The following is a 16,454-nucleotide window of genomic DNA, read 5'->3' on the forward strand; positions in this document are numbered from 1 at the left end:
CACAAGTGCCATGACTGGCATGAAAAGGAAAGAATAAACAATCAGCAGTGGTGGGTAGAGTACTGCAAATCTATACTCAAGTAAAAGTATAATTACTCCCAAAAATCAACGTACAACTTTGCATACGACTTACTGGAATGTGCCTGTGGAGGATAAAAGAGGAGTCTTTAAAAGCAAAGATCTCAAGAGGCACAGCAAGCACTTCAACATGTAATTGTTTTTTAGATTTTGGTATAAAAAGTGTGGCTAGATGTGGCCAGGTATTGCTAGAAGCTGCCTCTTGTTCTGGGTTTTGCTCTGTCATCATTGCATCGTAGTCAAAAGACAGGTGGTGTTTCTTTTTCTCCCAGCCAGCTGGCAACTTGGCATCTACAGTCGAGGAGCTCCTCGCACACGTCCCCATCCTACACTCAATCCCCACATTTAGAGCAGGTACGCTGTAATGGAGGTATGAAAAAAAAGTAGACTACTGGCTCAAAAATAGCTCAAGTAAAGAATAGAATACTTTTCTACTCGTTTATTATTTGTAACATGTTAAGACCCATCCCTGAAAACTAGCAGAACTAAAAAGATTAATGCAAATCACCCTGAACTCCAATCTTATTTGCACAAATGGGTCAAATATCAATTATGCTCAAGTGTTGATATCCTAAAAGAAATGAGACTCAGACAAGGACGATGTGCAAAATATGCCGTCTGCAGTGCAAACCAAGATGAGAAAGATAACAAATCTCTAGTGTCATCAGAGAAGCTAGAATGACTGAGTAGAAATCCTATGAATTACTGTAAGTGTTGATACGGCTGCAGTGTTCAACATGCTTGTATAAGTGGTTCTTCAATTAGAATACTTTTTTCTTACACACTCAACACGTTTTTTTCTTGAAATTCCTGTGCTGTCTATACATATCAATAACCATATTTAAATAGAGATTGCACTACTAGAAAGTCCCTTTATTATGTTGCCTTTACTTTTTTACATACGGCGGCATAATGCTGCCCCAGTGTGTGGTTTTAGATAGCATGCTAGCATTCCATAATTGTCAACTGTGATACATAACATGGATGTCATGCCATCTGGACAATTACTGGACATTACTAAAATAATTACATAAAATATGTACATGAAATAATTTTATGTAATATATTTTATTCCATTTTTTGTTAACAATATGGCATCACCATCGCAACATATTTTCATGCATGTTTAGCTTTACCATCCTGCCCTTAGGTTGGACTGTTTTGTTTTTCCATGCCATCAAAAAGGTGTTTTCCATCTGCAATTTGCCTGATTCCATGTGAACGCAGCATGAGAAGCTCCAAGACCTCGCTGTCTTCCCAGTTTGCAGACATTTTCGGCAGCTGTTCTTCTTTGAGTTAGCTGCTAACTGCTGTCAGCTGCTTTTTAAAAATCACACACACAACACGTCAAAACGTAAAACCTCAATGGTTACGTCCTGCCGGTTGTCCTTTTCCCACAGATGTCAATTTGGTTCTGTTACTACCTCCATTGGCAGCTTTTTTTTTTTTTTTTTTAGATATGTTTTTGGGCATTTTTGCCTTTAATGGATAGGACAGCCAAGTGTGAAAAGGGGAGAGAGAGAGAGAGGGGGGGATAACATGCAGCAAAGGGCCACAGGCTGGACTCGAACTTGGGCCGCTGCGGCAACAGCCTTGTACATGGGGCACCTGTTCTACCACTTAAGGCCAAAACACACCGGCGGCGTCATATGATGGCATATGATTTCTATTGCACAATCCAGTCCGCGGGAGTTGGGAAGTACAAAATAGCGCTTTTTCAAGGGCGGCGACGCTGGAAAAATAGGACAACAGCGTAAAGTGCTGCGGTGAGGCAAGTCGACGCTTGTCGAGCCGCCGCCAGTGTGGGTTTGTAAATAGAAAATAATGGGGGCGGCTGTTTTGACGCGCGTCGTACGGCGCTGGTGTGTTTTGGCCTTAAGCCACCGACGCCCCGCCACTTGCAGCTTAAAGAAGAAAAAAATACCCCGCTATTCTGCGATTGTAACGTTTATAAAGAACAGCAAGGTGGAATATTCGGCAAGACATTCCTGCCTTTAACAGGCAGTGCGAAGGGGCTGATGGCAACTGCTACAAAAAAGTGGCAAATATGCCAGTACAAAAATACAAAAATTCACATGATTATCACAAATATACCAAAAAAAAAAAAAAAAAAAAAAAGTTGCTTCAAGTACATGACTGCACATCAGTAGGGATCAGCATGTATCATTTTGAAGATAAAGGTGCCACAGAGACACATTGTTCAAACCATATCTGAAGGTTGCTGACAGGACCAGACTCTGACTTTGCTGACTCTGTACCTTCAGGCCTCCCATGGACCTGTGGGGGTGGGCAGAGGGGGGCTCAGCAGCTTATTAAGCCAGGTTTAATGGCCTTGACCCTGGCCCACAACCCCGAAGAAGAGTCCTGGAGGAAGAAAGGTCAAAGTTCGTATAATATTAGAGAGCAAGAGGAACTCAGGGGTGTGGGATGTTTGGCACGGTTCCACCTTTGCATCGACTAGAAAGCAGATGGAATTCTGTTAACCGAGACTTTCCCAAGTTTTTCTCCTTGAAAATGTGCTTAAGCTGCACTCAAAGCCAGCCAAGTTTGAAAGTACCACATTCGGTGACCTTAGCCCACAGCTAAAGCCAATTACAGTTTTATTTGTTTTGAAAGATTTTTGCTTTTAGAAGACTCAAAGAAGTTGAAAGTGAGAGGAGTGACAAAAAGGTTCTTGGCCAGATTCGAACCCAGACCATGAGCTTATGTTACACGCACTTCAGACTACTTGACACCTAGACAGCTCTAAATTATATATTTTAGATGAGGGCACATTAATGTACTCCACTTAGCCTATATTACTGTCACTGAATTTGACATTCAAGAAATGTGGGTACATTTACATTTTAATAACTGCAAACTGTGAGACACTTTTCTGCATGCTGCTTTTATCATTGGAAATCTTTCGCAATTCATTTGTGCCAGTATCGATTTATTGATTCATGCGCACTGTATCAAGCAGGTTCCTGAGCAAGACTATATAATCACATTTAATCTACACTATAAATTGTTTTCATAAGGGACTGGGATTCATAAAAACATCTCGCCCTTCCTGATCATCTATTCCCCAGCTGACTTTCTGCTTCCTTCAATATTTTCCTCTCCATCCATCTCTCCCCTCCACTTGCTCCTCTCTCACGCTGAAATTCTTCTATTCTCACTCACTCTGCAATCACAGTCCCCACCGTTTCCTTCTCTCCTCTTCAGAGGCGTTACGGACGGCTGGAACGGAGAGTACAAGCAAAGCAATAAGGCCTGTTGTGAAACGGCCATGAGATCAATGGGGGTTTTAAGGAGGCAGAACACGTAGCCACAGCTGGTCAATTAGAGAAAGGACAGCACACACACATATACACACAGTGAAAGTGGCTGGCCTTTAAAAACAGAGTTACTTTTCGTCTCCCATCAGCTCTTTTTCTCCAGCTTCAAATGGATCAGCATCAGGGAATCTTGGCTGAGATAATGCCACTGGTTGTGGTGTGAAGCAGATTTGACTGTAAGGAAAAATAGCTCGGGAGATGCCATAAACACAAGAAAGACTACTTTGATGGCAAAAGTTGTCCTGTCAAGTAAGTGTGGAGTAAAGTGCTAAACTGCATCGAAACATGGTGAGATACGACATGTGGACCATACACATGATCCTGGAGAATCTAACAACGCTTTATGGTGATGTTCCACTCTGCAGTCCCTGTTACTGAATTAGCACTGGAAAAAAACACCTCAAACTCAGAGGAGTCAGAACATAATGAAGCTCATTAAATCCAAGAGAAAACACTGTGCCATTAAGTATGACAGAGTGAGTCACCGGCATCAAAATATGCACTTCTTCCAAGCATTTAACCATGGGTTAAAACAGGTGAATCTATTACTGTGTTTTATATTACAGCTTGACAAGAATTAAGGTCATGGTGTTAGTGCACAGTTTGTAACTAATAGAATTTCATACTGAGTATTTATTGCGTAAATGGAATTTCAACTAGGCTTACCAGGCTCCTGCAGCAAGTGAAAAATCTTACTGGTTGGGTTGGAAATGTAATGACGAAGCTTAGGAGATTTGTGATTATGCAGATGTGATGCCAGGGTACACAACTACCACCTGCAATATGGTTAAAGACAGTTTCAGTTGGAAGCAGATTGCTCCTGTTAGGGCTGCAACTAACTGTTATTTTCAACGCAGAATGATTTGGCAATTATTTTCTCGATTAACTGATTAGTTGTTTTGGCTAAAAAATGTCACAAAATGGTGAAAAAAGCTCCAAATGATGTCCTCAAATGTCTTGTTTTGTCCACAACCCAAAGATAATTAGTTTACTCTCATAGAAAAGCAAATAAACCTGGAAATATTCACATTTAAAAAGCAGGGATCAGAGAATTTTCACTTTTTCCTTCAAATATTACTCAAACTGATGAACTGATGATCAAATTAGTTGGCGATTCATTTCCTAGTTGACAATTAATCAATAAATCATTGCAGCTAAGAGCACTGGTCACTCTGCCCAATTTTAAAGCCCTCACAAGTCCAAGGGTGAATGAGCCACATGATACATTATGCATAGGTATTTTATATTTTGTAATGTTAATGTGTATCTTCAATGGGGTTTTTTGTGGTTATTTTTGTTTGTCTGAAACTCTTTTATGCTGTTGTCTTGGCCAGGTCTGTCTTGAAAAAGAGATTATCGATGCCAGTGGTACTTAGGTGGGGGAAAATTGATACAGCATAGTATCGTAATTTTTTGCGTGGCAATATTGTATCAATACACAGATAGCAAGTACTGACTTTTTTTTGTTACATAAATGATTATTGCAAATATAAATTAAACTTTGAATGGACTACTTGAATAAAAAAATCTATTGCAACAATTTTCAGTCAACTAGATACATTTTACTGCTACTGAAATTGCTGCCACGCAATTGTATGCCTTCGCACACCAGTCAAGTTGCACTTGACCAAAAGTCTCCCCTTCTGTTTCTGAGATATGATGCTGAGTAATGGCCTGAAAAGTTTTTCTGCATAACATTATGATGTCACAGTGAAGTTGACCTTTGACCTTTTGGGTACAAAATGTCAGCACTTCATCATTTTATCCTATGAAACATTTGTGTCAAATGCTGTCATTATTAGCATATGAATTCTTGAGTAATTGCCAAAAATATGTTTTGTAAGGTCACAGAGACCTTGACCTATGACCTTCGACAACCGAAACTCCCTAAAGGCCTTCTTGAGATGTTGCGTTTACGAGAATGAGATGGACACAAGGTCATAGTGACCTGGTCCTTTGATCTATGACCACTATAATCAAATCAGTTCATCCTGGAGTCCAAGTGGACATTTATGCTACATTTGAAGATTTTGAATTAAATTTGAATTCCCTCAAGGCGTTCTTGAGATATCGCGTTCGCAAGAATGGTAGATACAACCTGAAAACATAATGCCTTCGGCCACTGCTACTGCCAGCGTGGAGACATAAAACAATTGAGGTGAGATGGACAGATTGAAAACTTTATCTTATTAGATTACACAGATGTTACATATGGGACATAATTTTCGGCTGCAAAAAGATGATCAGAATCAGAATCACAATATCTTTATTGTTATTGCACAAGTACAAGGAAATTGAGGTAGAGCTCTCAGATTCAGTGCTATTTAAAGGATACTAAAGACAAACAGCAAATGAGAACAAACAAGATAACCAACAGGCACAATATAAGTTAAATGAATACAAAAGAAAAAGTTTAAAACTGTAAAGTTAAAAAAAAAAGCTATGCTGCTTAGTATACAACTATACTATGTAAAGCTGTACACTCACACACACACACACACACACACACGATAGACACTGCACATGATAAATATTGAACAACAGGATTTATTGCACCAGCCAGCAGAAGATGCCAGAATTAAATGTTCAAGTTATTTCAGGTTTGTGCATAGTTCAGTGCGATAACAGCTCTGGGGTAGAAGCTGTTTTTCAGTCTATTGGTTTTTGATTTGATTGTCCTGTAACGTCTCCCTGAGGGTAACAGCTCAAACAGACGGTGACCAGGGTGGGAAGGGTCTTTGAGGATGCTTTGGGCTCTCCTGAGGCAGTGGGTGTTGTAAATGTCCTCCAGAGAAGGAAGAGGGCATCCAGTGAGTTTCTGGGCGGTGTTGATGACCCTCTGGAGCGCTTTCCTCTCAGCAGCAGTGCAGCTGGCATACCACAGCGTGATGCCGTAGCTCAGCACTGACTGGATGGAGCAGTTGTAGAATGACACCAACAGTCTCTCTGTCAAGTTGTTTTCCCTGAGGATCCTCAGGAAGTACAGTCTCTGTTGAGCCTTTTTCAGAAGTGCAGTAGTGTTTGGGCGGCAGTAGCTCAGTCCATAGGGACTTGGGTTGGGAACCGGAGGGCCGCTGGTTCAAGTCCCTGTCCGGACCAAATATGGAGCGTGGACTGGTGACTGGAGAGGTGCCAGTTCACCTCCTGGGCTTGCTTGAGCAAGACACCGAACCCCGCAACTGCTCAGGGCGCCTGACCAAGGCAGCCCCCTCACTCTGACATCTCTCCACTTTGTGCATGTATAGGTCCTGTTTGTGCATGCGTGTATCTTTCAGACCTGTGTGTTAATGACAACGGAGTGAAAAAATTGAATTTCCCTTCAGGGAGATTAATAAAGTATATATAAAAAAAAAAATTGCAGTCCAAGTCAACCTGAAGTCTGAGACCCTCTCCACACTGTCTGTGTTTATGCAGATTGGATGAATGTCCAGTTTATTTCTCCTGAAATCCACAATCAACTCTTTGGTCTCTGAGGTGTAAGGATCAGGTTGTTTTCTGCACACCATACTGACAACCGCTGGACTTCCTCCCTGTATGCAGTCTCATCTCCTCCTGAGATGAGTCCCACCATGGTCGTGTCATCTGTAAACTTAATGATGGCATTGCTTCAGTGGGTGGGGGTGCAGTCGTGGGTGTAGAGAGTGTAGAGTATAGATAAAACGCAATTACGGCTTCAACTAATGAATTATATATATTGTATTGTTACTCAAATATCGTCATAGTATCTTATCATGGAGCCTCTGGTGATTCCCACCACTACTAGTTCCATCCCCACCTCTTCTTTGCTATCCAAAAGAGTTTCTGGCTAGTCAGGGTGTAACCATAAAACCCCATCATCTAGTAATCTGACCATGTCACTGCTGCAACTCAGCACACAACAGAGAGTGAGGCCTGAAGATAAACTCTCACATCTTCTTGTGTATATTTTATCTACAGTTGTCCGTCCTTGCAGTTGAAATGTCACCTTTCTTGAGAGCTAGTGGTTACTTTTACAAGGCGTCTTGCTAGGCCTAGCCTCACAACACTGGCTCACAATTTCTGCTGTGCTCATGATGTTCAACCTTGCAGTAAAAAACTGAGCTTGCAAGATGTACAGCAGCCTGGCTTTACGAGGCTATACTCCCCTGTTTGGCAGGTGTTTAATGAGCATTCATGGCACAACACAAGCCGACAGGGGCCCAATTATCTTGGTCACAACAATCACCATGTGTGAAGAGACATCAAAGTACACCTGCGACATATCTTTTTACATCAAAGTATGCACTTTGATGACAATGATATTTTCCCTTCCATAATTCTCAATTGTCCTTCTTTTTGTATTTCATTTTCTCCTATTCTCCTCAGCACAGCTCTCAACCTGGATGTCCACAATACCTTATGCTAATGCTGAATATTGTAATAATGAGTCTATAAACAGGTTCATTACCTACACTGCATTTCCAATTAGGCATGGGAACACATCGTGAAGGGGGAAAGAGACAGACACTTGACAGAGAGACAGCTCACTGATAGCTGTTTCATTCTGTCTTCCCTTTACAATTCCTGCTTGTTTTTCCCGTCAACCTGTTTTTCTTGTCCTTTATTATCTTCCTCTCTGCACTCCTGTTTCTATTGACAACAGGCTGTGCTTGGAGAATAAAAGCAAAACCTTGACTTGATTATCTGTAATGAAAACACTGCTCTCCCGCCTTTCTTCCCAACTCATATACAGTGGTGAACTCACTCTCTTTCAAATTCTTGCATTTACTCTGTTTTGAAGCATTGTGCTTAAAAAACACTGCTGATAGTGAAAGGACAGATAACACTTTACAAGACACGATAGAGGGAGAGTGGAGGAGAGCGGCAGAGCAGATGGTTAGAGTGAGATTGAAACATGGAGAAACATGCATCTTGCAGCAGGTAAACACCGAAAACTAGAGCCACAATATGGAATCAATACCAAGTGACCCATTGATTTTCATGTGTGTGAGTTACTTTAAATGCTCTCCATCTATTCACATCCCCGTACAACTGAATGGTAAATTACAGAGCCATAACATGAGTACTACCAATCTAATATCTGGTCAAACTGGAAAAAAAAAAAACAAACATTCATCACTGACGACATCTTTCACCAAACCCTCCAGGGAGTTGGATTGCTGTTTCAAGGAATGCTGCAGCGGCTTCATCTGAGCCACCCAATGACAGGAGGGCTGTGAAGTTGTGTGATCACCTGGAAACCCCTGGCTGCGACATCAAAGCAGGTGATTGATGTTGTATCAAGGCATTCACACCTACTCACATAAAATTTCTCACGCTTTAATTTGTCAATCCAACCACTGCTCCCATTCACCGACAGAGTCTTTGTGCTCTCTTAGAAATGCTTATCTGGTCTTTGTAGGGTATAAGACAATTAGTAAAGCCTAAAACATAAAATACAAACATCTAGACTATGATACCAAGTTGATGAATTGAGTATTGGTGACTATATATGTAGCCACTTTCAACTCCAACACCATCATCAAGTTTCCTGATCACAGAAAGGCCAACCTGAAAGAATTAGAGGAGCTGACTCACTGGTGTCAAGACAACAACCTACTCCTGACTTTGAGATGAAGCAGGAAAGGAACTACGCCCCCTTTAATATAAATGGGTTCTCAGACAGCTTCAAGTATCTTGGCGTCCACATCACCGAAGGCCTGACCTGGGCTCTGCATACTGACTCAGTGGTGAGAAGAGCAAGACAGAGAATGTTTAACCTTTGACGCCTGAGGAAATTCTGGGTATCCCCTCAAACAGTACGAAATTTCTACTCCTAAACCATCTGCAGCATCCTGACTGACATCACAGCCTGGTACCGAAACGGCACCAAACAGGACTGCAAGAACCAACAAAGCGTGCTTTGTTGATCTGAAAATACAATAAGCGCTGCTCTAACCCGCCTAAAGGATGTTTACACCAGGCGCCACAAGAATAAGACCAGAAGAATCATTAAAGATCTAAGTCACTCAGATAATGGCCTTTGCTCCCCATTGAGGTCAGGAAGAAGGTACCAGTTACACCAAGCCAGCACTGAGAGGCTCAGGAAGAGCTTCTACCCTCAGGCCACAAGGATCCCAAATGAAGATAGTGCCTCTGGGCTGGGACACATGCCGCATCTTCTACTGCCTGGGCAACAAGAGGTCAGGCATTGGTGCTACTCTTGTGCCTACTCTCTGCCAGCTTTCAAGGATGGGGCAGGTTGTGCCTGGCGTTGCTAAGCAACCACAACCGGCATCGCATCATATCCTATGTACCAGAAAGGCCGAGTACGTAACTGGTCTTCTTCTAGGTGTTGTTTTTCAAGTGTGTATTAAAACGTCCCCTTCATATTTACCATGAACTGATATTCTCTGAATAGTGGAAAGATGCCTGTTGGCTGTGATTGGTTGTTACTCATCACTTGACATGTGCTGCACGTTGCTTCATTTCAAAAGCGCGGACATCGTGCCCTGAAAATGGGCACTTGAGAACACTTGCATGCCACGACAGTGTCGCTCTCACTTTTGAGTGAGACATATATTTAAAACAATGGATTTCAAGGCACAAAAAACACGGTATGTGTACAGGTCCTAAGACTGAATAAATAAATTGATTGATATATCAATCAATATGCAAAAAAAATCTAAAAATGAAAAGAAATCACATTAACAGTCTTTGCTCAAGACAGTACTTAGGTAATTAAGAGACCATTCCATCATGGCATAGTCTGTGCAGCTGACTTGGTAAAGTAACCCATCACAGGAGCCCATTTGAGCAAATAATTTGAGGTACAGCATTTTTACAAACTTTGGTGTCAGTCCTAAAAACCCAGTATTGATCAGGCTCTAAAATCGTTGGGCATACACAAAATTCTACAAAGTGCGCTCAGCCCTTTCGGCAGGGTCAAATTTGATTTCTTGCATTTCCAATTTTAAGTGAAGCAATGAAAAACAGCCTTAATGAGCACTGTAAAGTCAAAGAAAGCTGTACTGTTGTTGCAATGTTATTTTCATATAGTACAATACCACAATGTATTTTGTACTTTCAAGGTTACACTAGATAAATCCTTTCATTTATTCATTGCTTACACAAAATAAATTTATTTTCCGCAAGTGGAAGTAAATTCAACTCCAAAATACACCCCTAAACTCGATATAATCCACAGAAAGATAACATAGCATAGATCTTGGATTAATTTTGCTCCCGGATACTAGATGGAAGTAATCTCTGAATGTTCTCAGAGTGAAATATGAATGAATGTGTCATATCATTCAGTGGGCATGACTCTGCAGAGCAGCAATAAAGTTTCGACAGCACTTTAGTTTTGGCTCGATGCATGGTGCTACAGTGTCCCCTGCTGATCATGCAGAATACTTCACCTGTTAGACCCAACGTATGAACCCTGGAAAGTCCAACAACCCTGGGGAGAGGAATATATTTGATAATCAAGAAAATTTACTTCATCAGTATTCTTTGTGCTCCTTGATCACTCAGTTGATCCAAGGCAGGTTCACATTACCAAAGGAGCGCTGAGTGTGCCAGTTACTGTTAACACCCACACTTTGACTCTAAGCTGTTGCACCCTGGTGGCTAGAAATCTAAACACTTAGTAGTTTCGATCGTGTCTGGCTAAAATGATATGGACAAAGAGGTGAAAGCATTAAACTGAGCACTCACTCCCATATGCACCACTGTTGAGGTGCTTTTAAGCAAGGCAGTTACCCAACAATTACTACCATGTAACTCACTGGAGGCCAGCAGCACAGTAACATTGCTGTGGTCATCATGAGATGGAAAAACAACATGCATAAATGCAAAGGCCACATGACTTTCTGGCATGCAGAAACTTTTTAAAAGTGACTGAAGGTGTTATGAAAAACATTAAGGGCTTAAAATGAACTGGGAACCCAAGAGACTACATACAGATGGAATAACAAACTTAAGACCTGTTTTTAAATTAATGTAGCACAGGGCAACACCTGCAGCTCCAAATGGTACCAACTCTTTTTTACTAAAGTTTGAACTTTGAAATTCAGAATATACGTGATGAGACATCTGTAAACTGTACACAGTATGCTTGTGTTTACCAACCCAGCTGGTCTATACTGCTTAATACTTAGGGGACTGAGAAAGCAAAAGATTTAGCTTAATAACTGTATATCCATCACTGCTTATTTTTCTGTTAAATTTCAACTCGTTCAAGGTAAAGAAGTAATGCAACACCGGAACTTTACTTCAACAAATACAATAAACTTATGTGATTTAAGCACAGACAATAAAAGGAATGGACGTAGCCACCATGACATCACCCATTGGTTTGTGGAATACCGTTTTGAAGCCCTGTGTTTGGCATTTTTGCCGTCGCCATCATCTTTTTTTTTTTTTTTTTTGTTTGGGGGGGGGGGAGTGACCATATTTAGACAGGAAGTGGAGCTGTGGAGTAGCAAGAGGTGGATCTGACTAAGAACCTGAGGACAACACTGTGGTAGCGACTTGTCAATCACAAGGGAGCCACAACCTATAGCATGCCCTGGTTTATCATTTGTTTTACTCTAAATGAAACCATTATGCTGTATTAAAGAAGACTTCAAACTAATGATTGACACCACAAACTCAATAGGAAAATGTTTACTGAGGTATTAAATTGAGTGAGAAGAAGGGTCTGTTTCTCATGGGCTTGTATCCAATCAGACTTCTTACAACCAGTGGAGTCGCCCCCTGCTGGCCATTATAAAGAATGCACAACTGAAGCACTTCCACATTGGCTTCGCTTACCTGACCCAGAGATAACCCCATGAGTTTAAGGAAAGATGATTACTTCTTTGCATTTTGTGAGTTAGATGATCAATCTTGTATTTTACCTAAAATATTATCTAGTTGCAGCTAAACCACAAGACAGACTTTGGTACCATGGCGATGTTATTTACAGTAGGTACAGGAAAACTAAAGATTCATTTCCTTTCCCCATCCCCTCCACCTTCTACTCCTCTTCTACTGCTCTTGTCTTGACCTCTCTCCAAGGCTTGCGACCGTCCACACAATTACCTTCAATTATCCTCACTTCCACCTCACCAATTACATCCGTTATTGATTCCACACCCCCAGGCTGTGAGCCTTATCTATACCCAACCACAGTCCATGGAAGAGAAAGCAGAATAGGACCAAATAATAGAACCTTGGTTCATTAACACTCGCCAGCTTTTCGCTCAATCTACGTCACACCATCACCTACCTAACAGAAATGCTTTTCCACTGCAGTGCCCTTGAGAAATAAATCAAATGAATGCGAAATCAGCACCTTGTAAGTAGCTACAACTTTGCAAAGATGAACTGCAGACCAGAGTGCAAGCTAGTTACCGATGCATTTAATCCTTAAATGGTCACAAGAGTCAGAAAGCCAAATATAAAGGCAGGATGAACCAAATAACCAAAGACAGCTCAACAAATTCATTGTAAACTCTCAAGATGGTTCCATATGCAACAGTGTAAATACCCATCTGTTTCTGACAATAGTTTGTCGAACATGTAGGATTAGGAGACACTGATACTGTACTGATATTGTAGCAACCTGTCTGCAGATGTTGAAAGCAAAGACAGAGGCATTACAGTGAGATGGTGTAGTGTGAAGGTCAGTTACACAGTATGGGAGCTGTAAAATGTGGAGTCACACTCTGCGTCTCTCCTGCCAGATTTTTGAATATGATACTGGCTGACATTTAGTGAGGCACAAACATAAGCTGCTGTCACCACACACTAATGTAAAACATCCATCATTTTGAATGCATGCCAGGGCACCTGCAGAGAGCTGCATCAATGATGCCTCACTGCCATCTCCTGTTACAACAAACTTGAGAAGGCTGAGTTCCAAGTAGTGATTTGTGATGCAACGCTGCCCCCTTGAGGTGTGTGTCAAGTTGTGTATGCTGGTCTCCGATGTGCCGCAGGAGCATTAAAACTTCTAAGACGGTTTATACTACAGTCAGAATACAATACAAAGTAAAGGTATAAAATCATCAGACACTTACCTTTTTCTTCTTTCAGCTGGCTTTCCCATGAAGCGGTCACCTTGTAGCATCACCGTCAGTCTCACCTGATGTCCTTATACCTGTTTGGAGTACAAAGTGGGTGAGGCTTATACCATCAAGGCAGTCCAGTAAACTTTTAAGTTATAATGTTGCCACCAATACAGACCAAAATGGCCCATGTCATGGATCATTTTAGTCCTTCATTTATACTGAAACACAGACACATTACCTTCAAGTGCTGTTAGAAATTATAGAGTAACAATTAAGTAGTAATGAGACTGGAGACTTTTACCTTCCAAATTTCTTTGACATCCCTTTCACATGTAGCAGCCGCTTTGGATCTCAAGCATGTTGAGCTATAAGAGAAAATAAGAGCCCCTTAAAAAAACAGTCTGGTCAACTTTCATGATTGTCTCTCTAAGATTACTATCATAATATACACTCAGTGGCCACTTTATTAGGTTCACCTAGATAATACAACAGTCCTGCAATAAATCCTATCTTCGTTAAGGTTATAATTTCTAAAGTGTTTCACAGAGGTGTTTAACTTTCTGAGCATTTTGGAGGCTGGAGGTGTTTCTATTATTTTGCCCACCTCATTAATTTCAATGAGAGTAGGCTAAATCAGTAGTTCCCTACCTTTATTGTGTCAAGGACCCCTAAATTGACATTAGGTTGCTGAGTCCCATATGATAAGATTTTGCTTCAGGGACCTCCATGCGAAGAGATTTTTCTTGTTATGCTTAACACCTAAATTCTATAGTTGTCAACCAGCGCTGCAAAAAGATGCAGATTAACAGATGAATAGAAAATCCATTGGCATCTATTTAGATAAGAGTATTTGTTTTTTACTCTTTCTTATGCAAAAAAAGAAGCCAAAAAGAAAGACGCCAAACATTTGCTGGTTTCAATTCTTTTTAAATGTGAGATTTTTATGCATTTCTTTTTCATACTGTATAATAATCTTAATTGCTTTGGAGTTTTGGACTGTTAGTCTAATAAAACATGCCATTTGAATATATCACTTTAAGCCCTGGGAAACTACTCAATCAATTAATCAAGATCACAAAGGGCACACTAATCAATGATGAAAGTAATCATTAGTTGTAGCCCTTTGGTAAACAACTAAGGAGGTAACCATAGTACACAGTTGAGAGTATGCAAACAACAATAACAGAGAGCCTGGGGGATTACACAAAGATATTTTAACACATACAGATATCAAGGAGCGGCCTTCATGTAGTGTTCAACATTCTTCAGAAAAACATCAATATGAAGTTTATTATTGCTAAACTTACATTTATGGATAAAATGCTTTGCCAGAATCATTACCAAATGAATTATTAAAAAGTTTTATCTTCTTTTTAGGATACTTGAGGAAACCAAACACCACATTGTCCCATAATAATGTAAAGTCTTTAGAGATATGGTCCATGATAAATCTGCAACAGTCCTTCCACAATTTCTTGGTGTGAGAACAATGCCAAAAAAAGGTGTAAAACAGTGTCAGATCAATATTTATAAATAATTGTTAAGGACACCTCCATAACCTGATTCACAATCAGGTATTTGTGAGGAAGCTGTTAAACTTATGATCAGAATAGTCACTTTTATAACTCTTACTCACATTGGGTTCATTCTTTGGTGAATGAAGAGGTAAAAATACTGGATCCCCTTCAAGGATCCCTGAGGATCCCCAGACCCCTGGTTGAGTATCATTGAGCTAAATAAGCTAAATTGCAGAAACACCTCTCTGTATGAAATGCAGTATAACACACTGCAGCTTCCAAAATGACCACAAAGTCTCTTTAAAACATTTTCAAAAACATACTAAACATTAAAAGCCCAATAAAAGCAAGATTTAGTGCGGGCCTGTTGCACCGAGTTAGCTTTAGCTAGCTCGATGTAGCTAGCAGTGCTACATGTTAGCTCTTACATATTCAATCTGTACGAGTCTAGCTAGGTCTCATTAGACGGACTGTGAAACTGTTGTTCAGATTTAACGTTAAATAATCTAACGTTATTAAATGTGTCACTGCTGAATAATGTTTTTAAATATAAATTATACTAACCTCTTGGGGGGAACGACAGGTTCATGTAGTGAGTATCCCAGTATGCCTGAGTGCCACAGGTGTTGCTAATTGGAGAAAAAGTTACCGTTAATTTGGGGGAGTTCATGTTGGTCAGCAGTCAGTTGCTCTCTTCTGTGACGTTTTCACAGAGTAATATGAACTGTTTTTAACACTTATGACACATAACTGACCCCGACTGTTGTTTCTGATGTTTTAACTTCGTGTTTGTCGCCTGTCAAGGGACCAAACTTTTCAGAGCAACCTAACGGCGCTTCATTTGAGTTCAGTGTCTCAGTAGAAAGGGGCGTGGTATGGCAGGTCTTACGTGGCGTTCAAGGACTGTCGGAAATTATAGCTACGACATGTACTGCACGTCTGTCCACCCTGTGAGAGTGATCCCTCCTCTGTTTCTCTTTCTACGGTTTATTCAGTTGTTTCCCATTTATTTTTATTTATTTATTTTTATTTTATCTTTATCAGTGGCGAGGGAGATATGACAGAGGGTGTCGTATGCTGCACAGATTGTTTTATACATTTGTGATATTGGACTTTCGAAATAAACATTAACCTGAAATATTACCCACAATCAATGACGCTTTAATGACCGATCTGAATTCAACAGAAAGGCACATTCGCTGTAATCGGAAAAGGGACATGTATGATGGTTTAGTTTCCTACATGTGAAGTGTAGTCACTGGAAATATGAAAATTGTCAAGACATGTTGTTGTTGTTTTTTTCTTTAAAATGTGTGCATAAAACAAAGATGTGTTGTACATGGAGTAAATGTGTTAAGTGGGTTAGAAACAGAAACGAACGTGTGTAATACACACATTATTTAAACACAAGATGATTAACAAATATAAAACTGAAGTACGAACACCAAAGTGTACATGAAATATGTTTGGGATATCTGGGCAGACAATAGGCGTATATACTGTATATATACTTAGTTCCATCA

The 16,454-nt window shown here is 40.4% G+C and overlaps 1 long non-coding RNA gene across 1 annotated transcript in view; it reads right to left on the bottom strand.

Annotated features, from left to right (window-relative positions):
* Nucleotides 1–15,808, bottom strand: part of LOC144461804 (uncharacterized) — a 145,969-nt gene extending 130,161 nt beyond the window's left edge. The window contains exons 1-4 of the long non-coding RNA XR_013490429.1: nucleotides 15,687–15,808; nucleotides 15,496–15,560; nucleotides 13,716–13,779; nucleotides 13,424–13,503 (exon numbers count right to left, since the gene is read on the bottom strand). This is a non-coding gene — a long non-coding RNA (uncharacterized LOC144461804). The remainder of the gene's footprint in view (nucleotides 1–13,423; nucleotides 13,504–13,715; nucleotides 13,780–15,495; nucleotides 15,561–15,686) is intronic.
* Nucleotides 15,809–16,454: the final 646 nt, after the last annotated feature.

This window comes from Epinephelus lanceolatus, chromosome 23 (assembly GCF_041903045.1).
Source record: "Epinephelus lanceolatus isolate andai-2023 chromosome 23, ASM4190304v1, whole genome shotgun sequence".
Lineage (NCBI taxonomy): Eukaryota > Metazoa > Chordata > Actinopteri > Perciformes > Serranidae > Epinephelus > Epinephelus lanceolatus.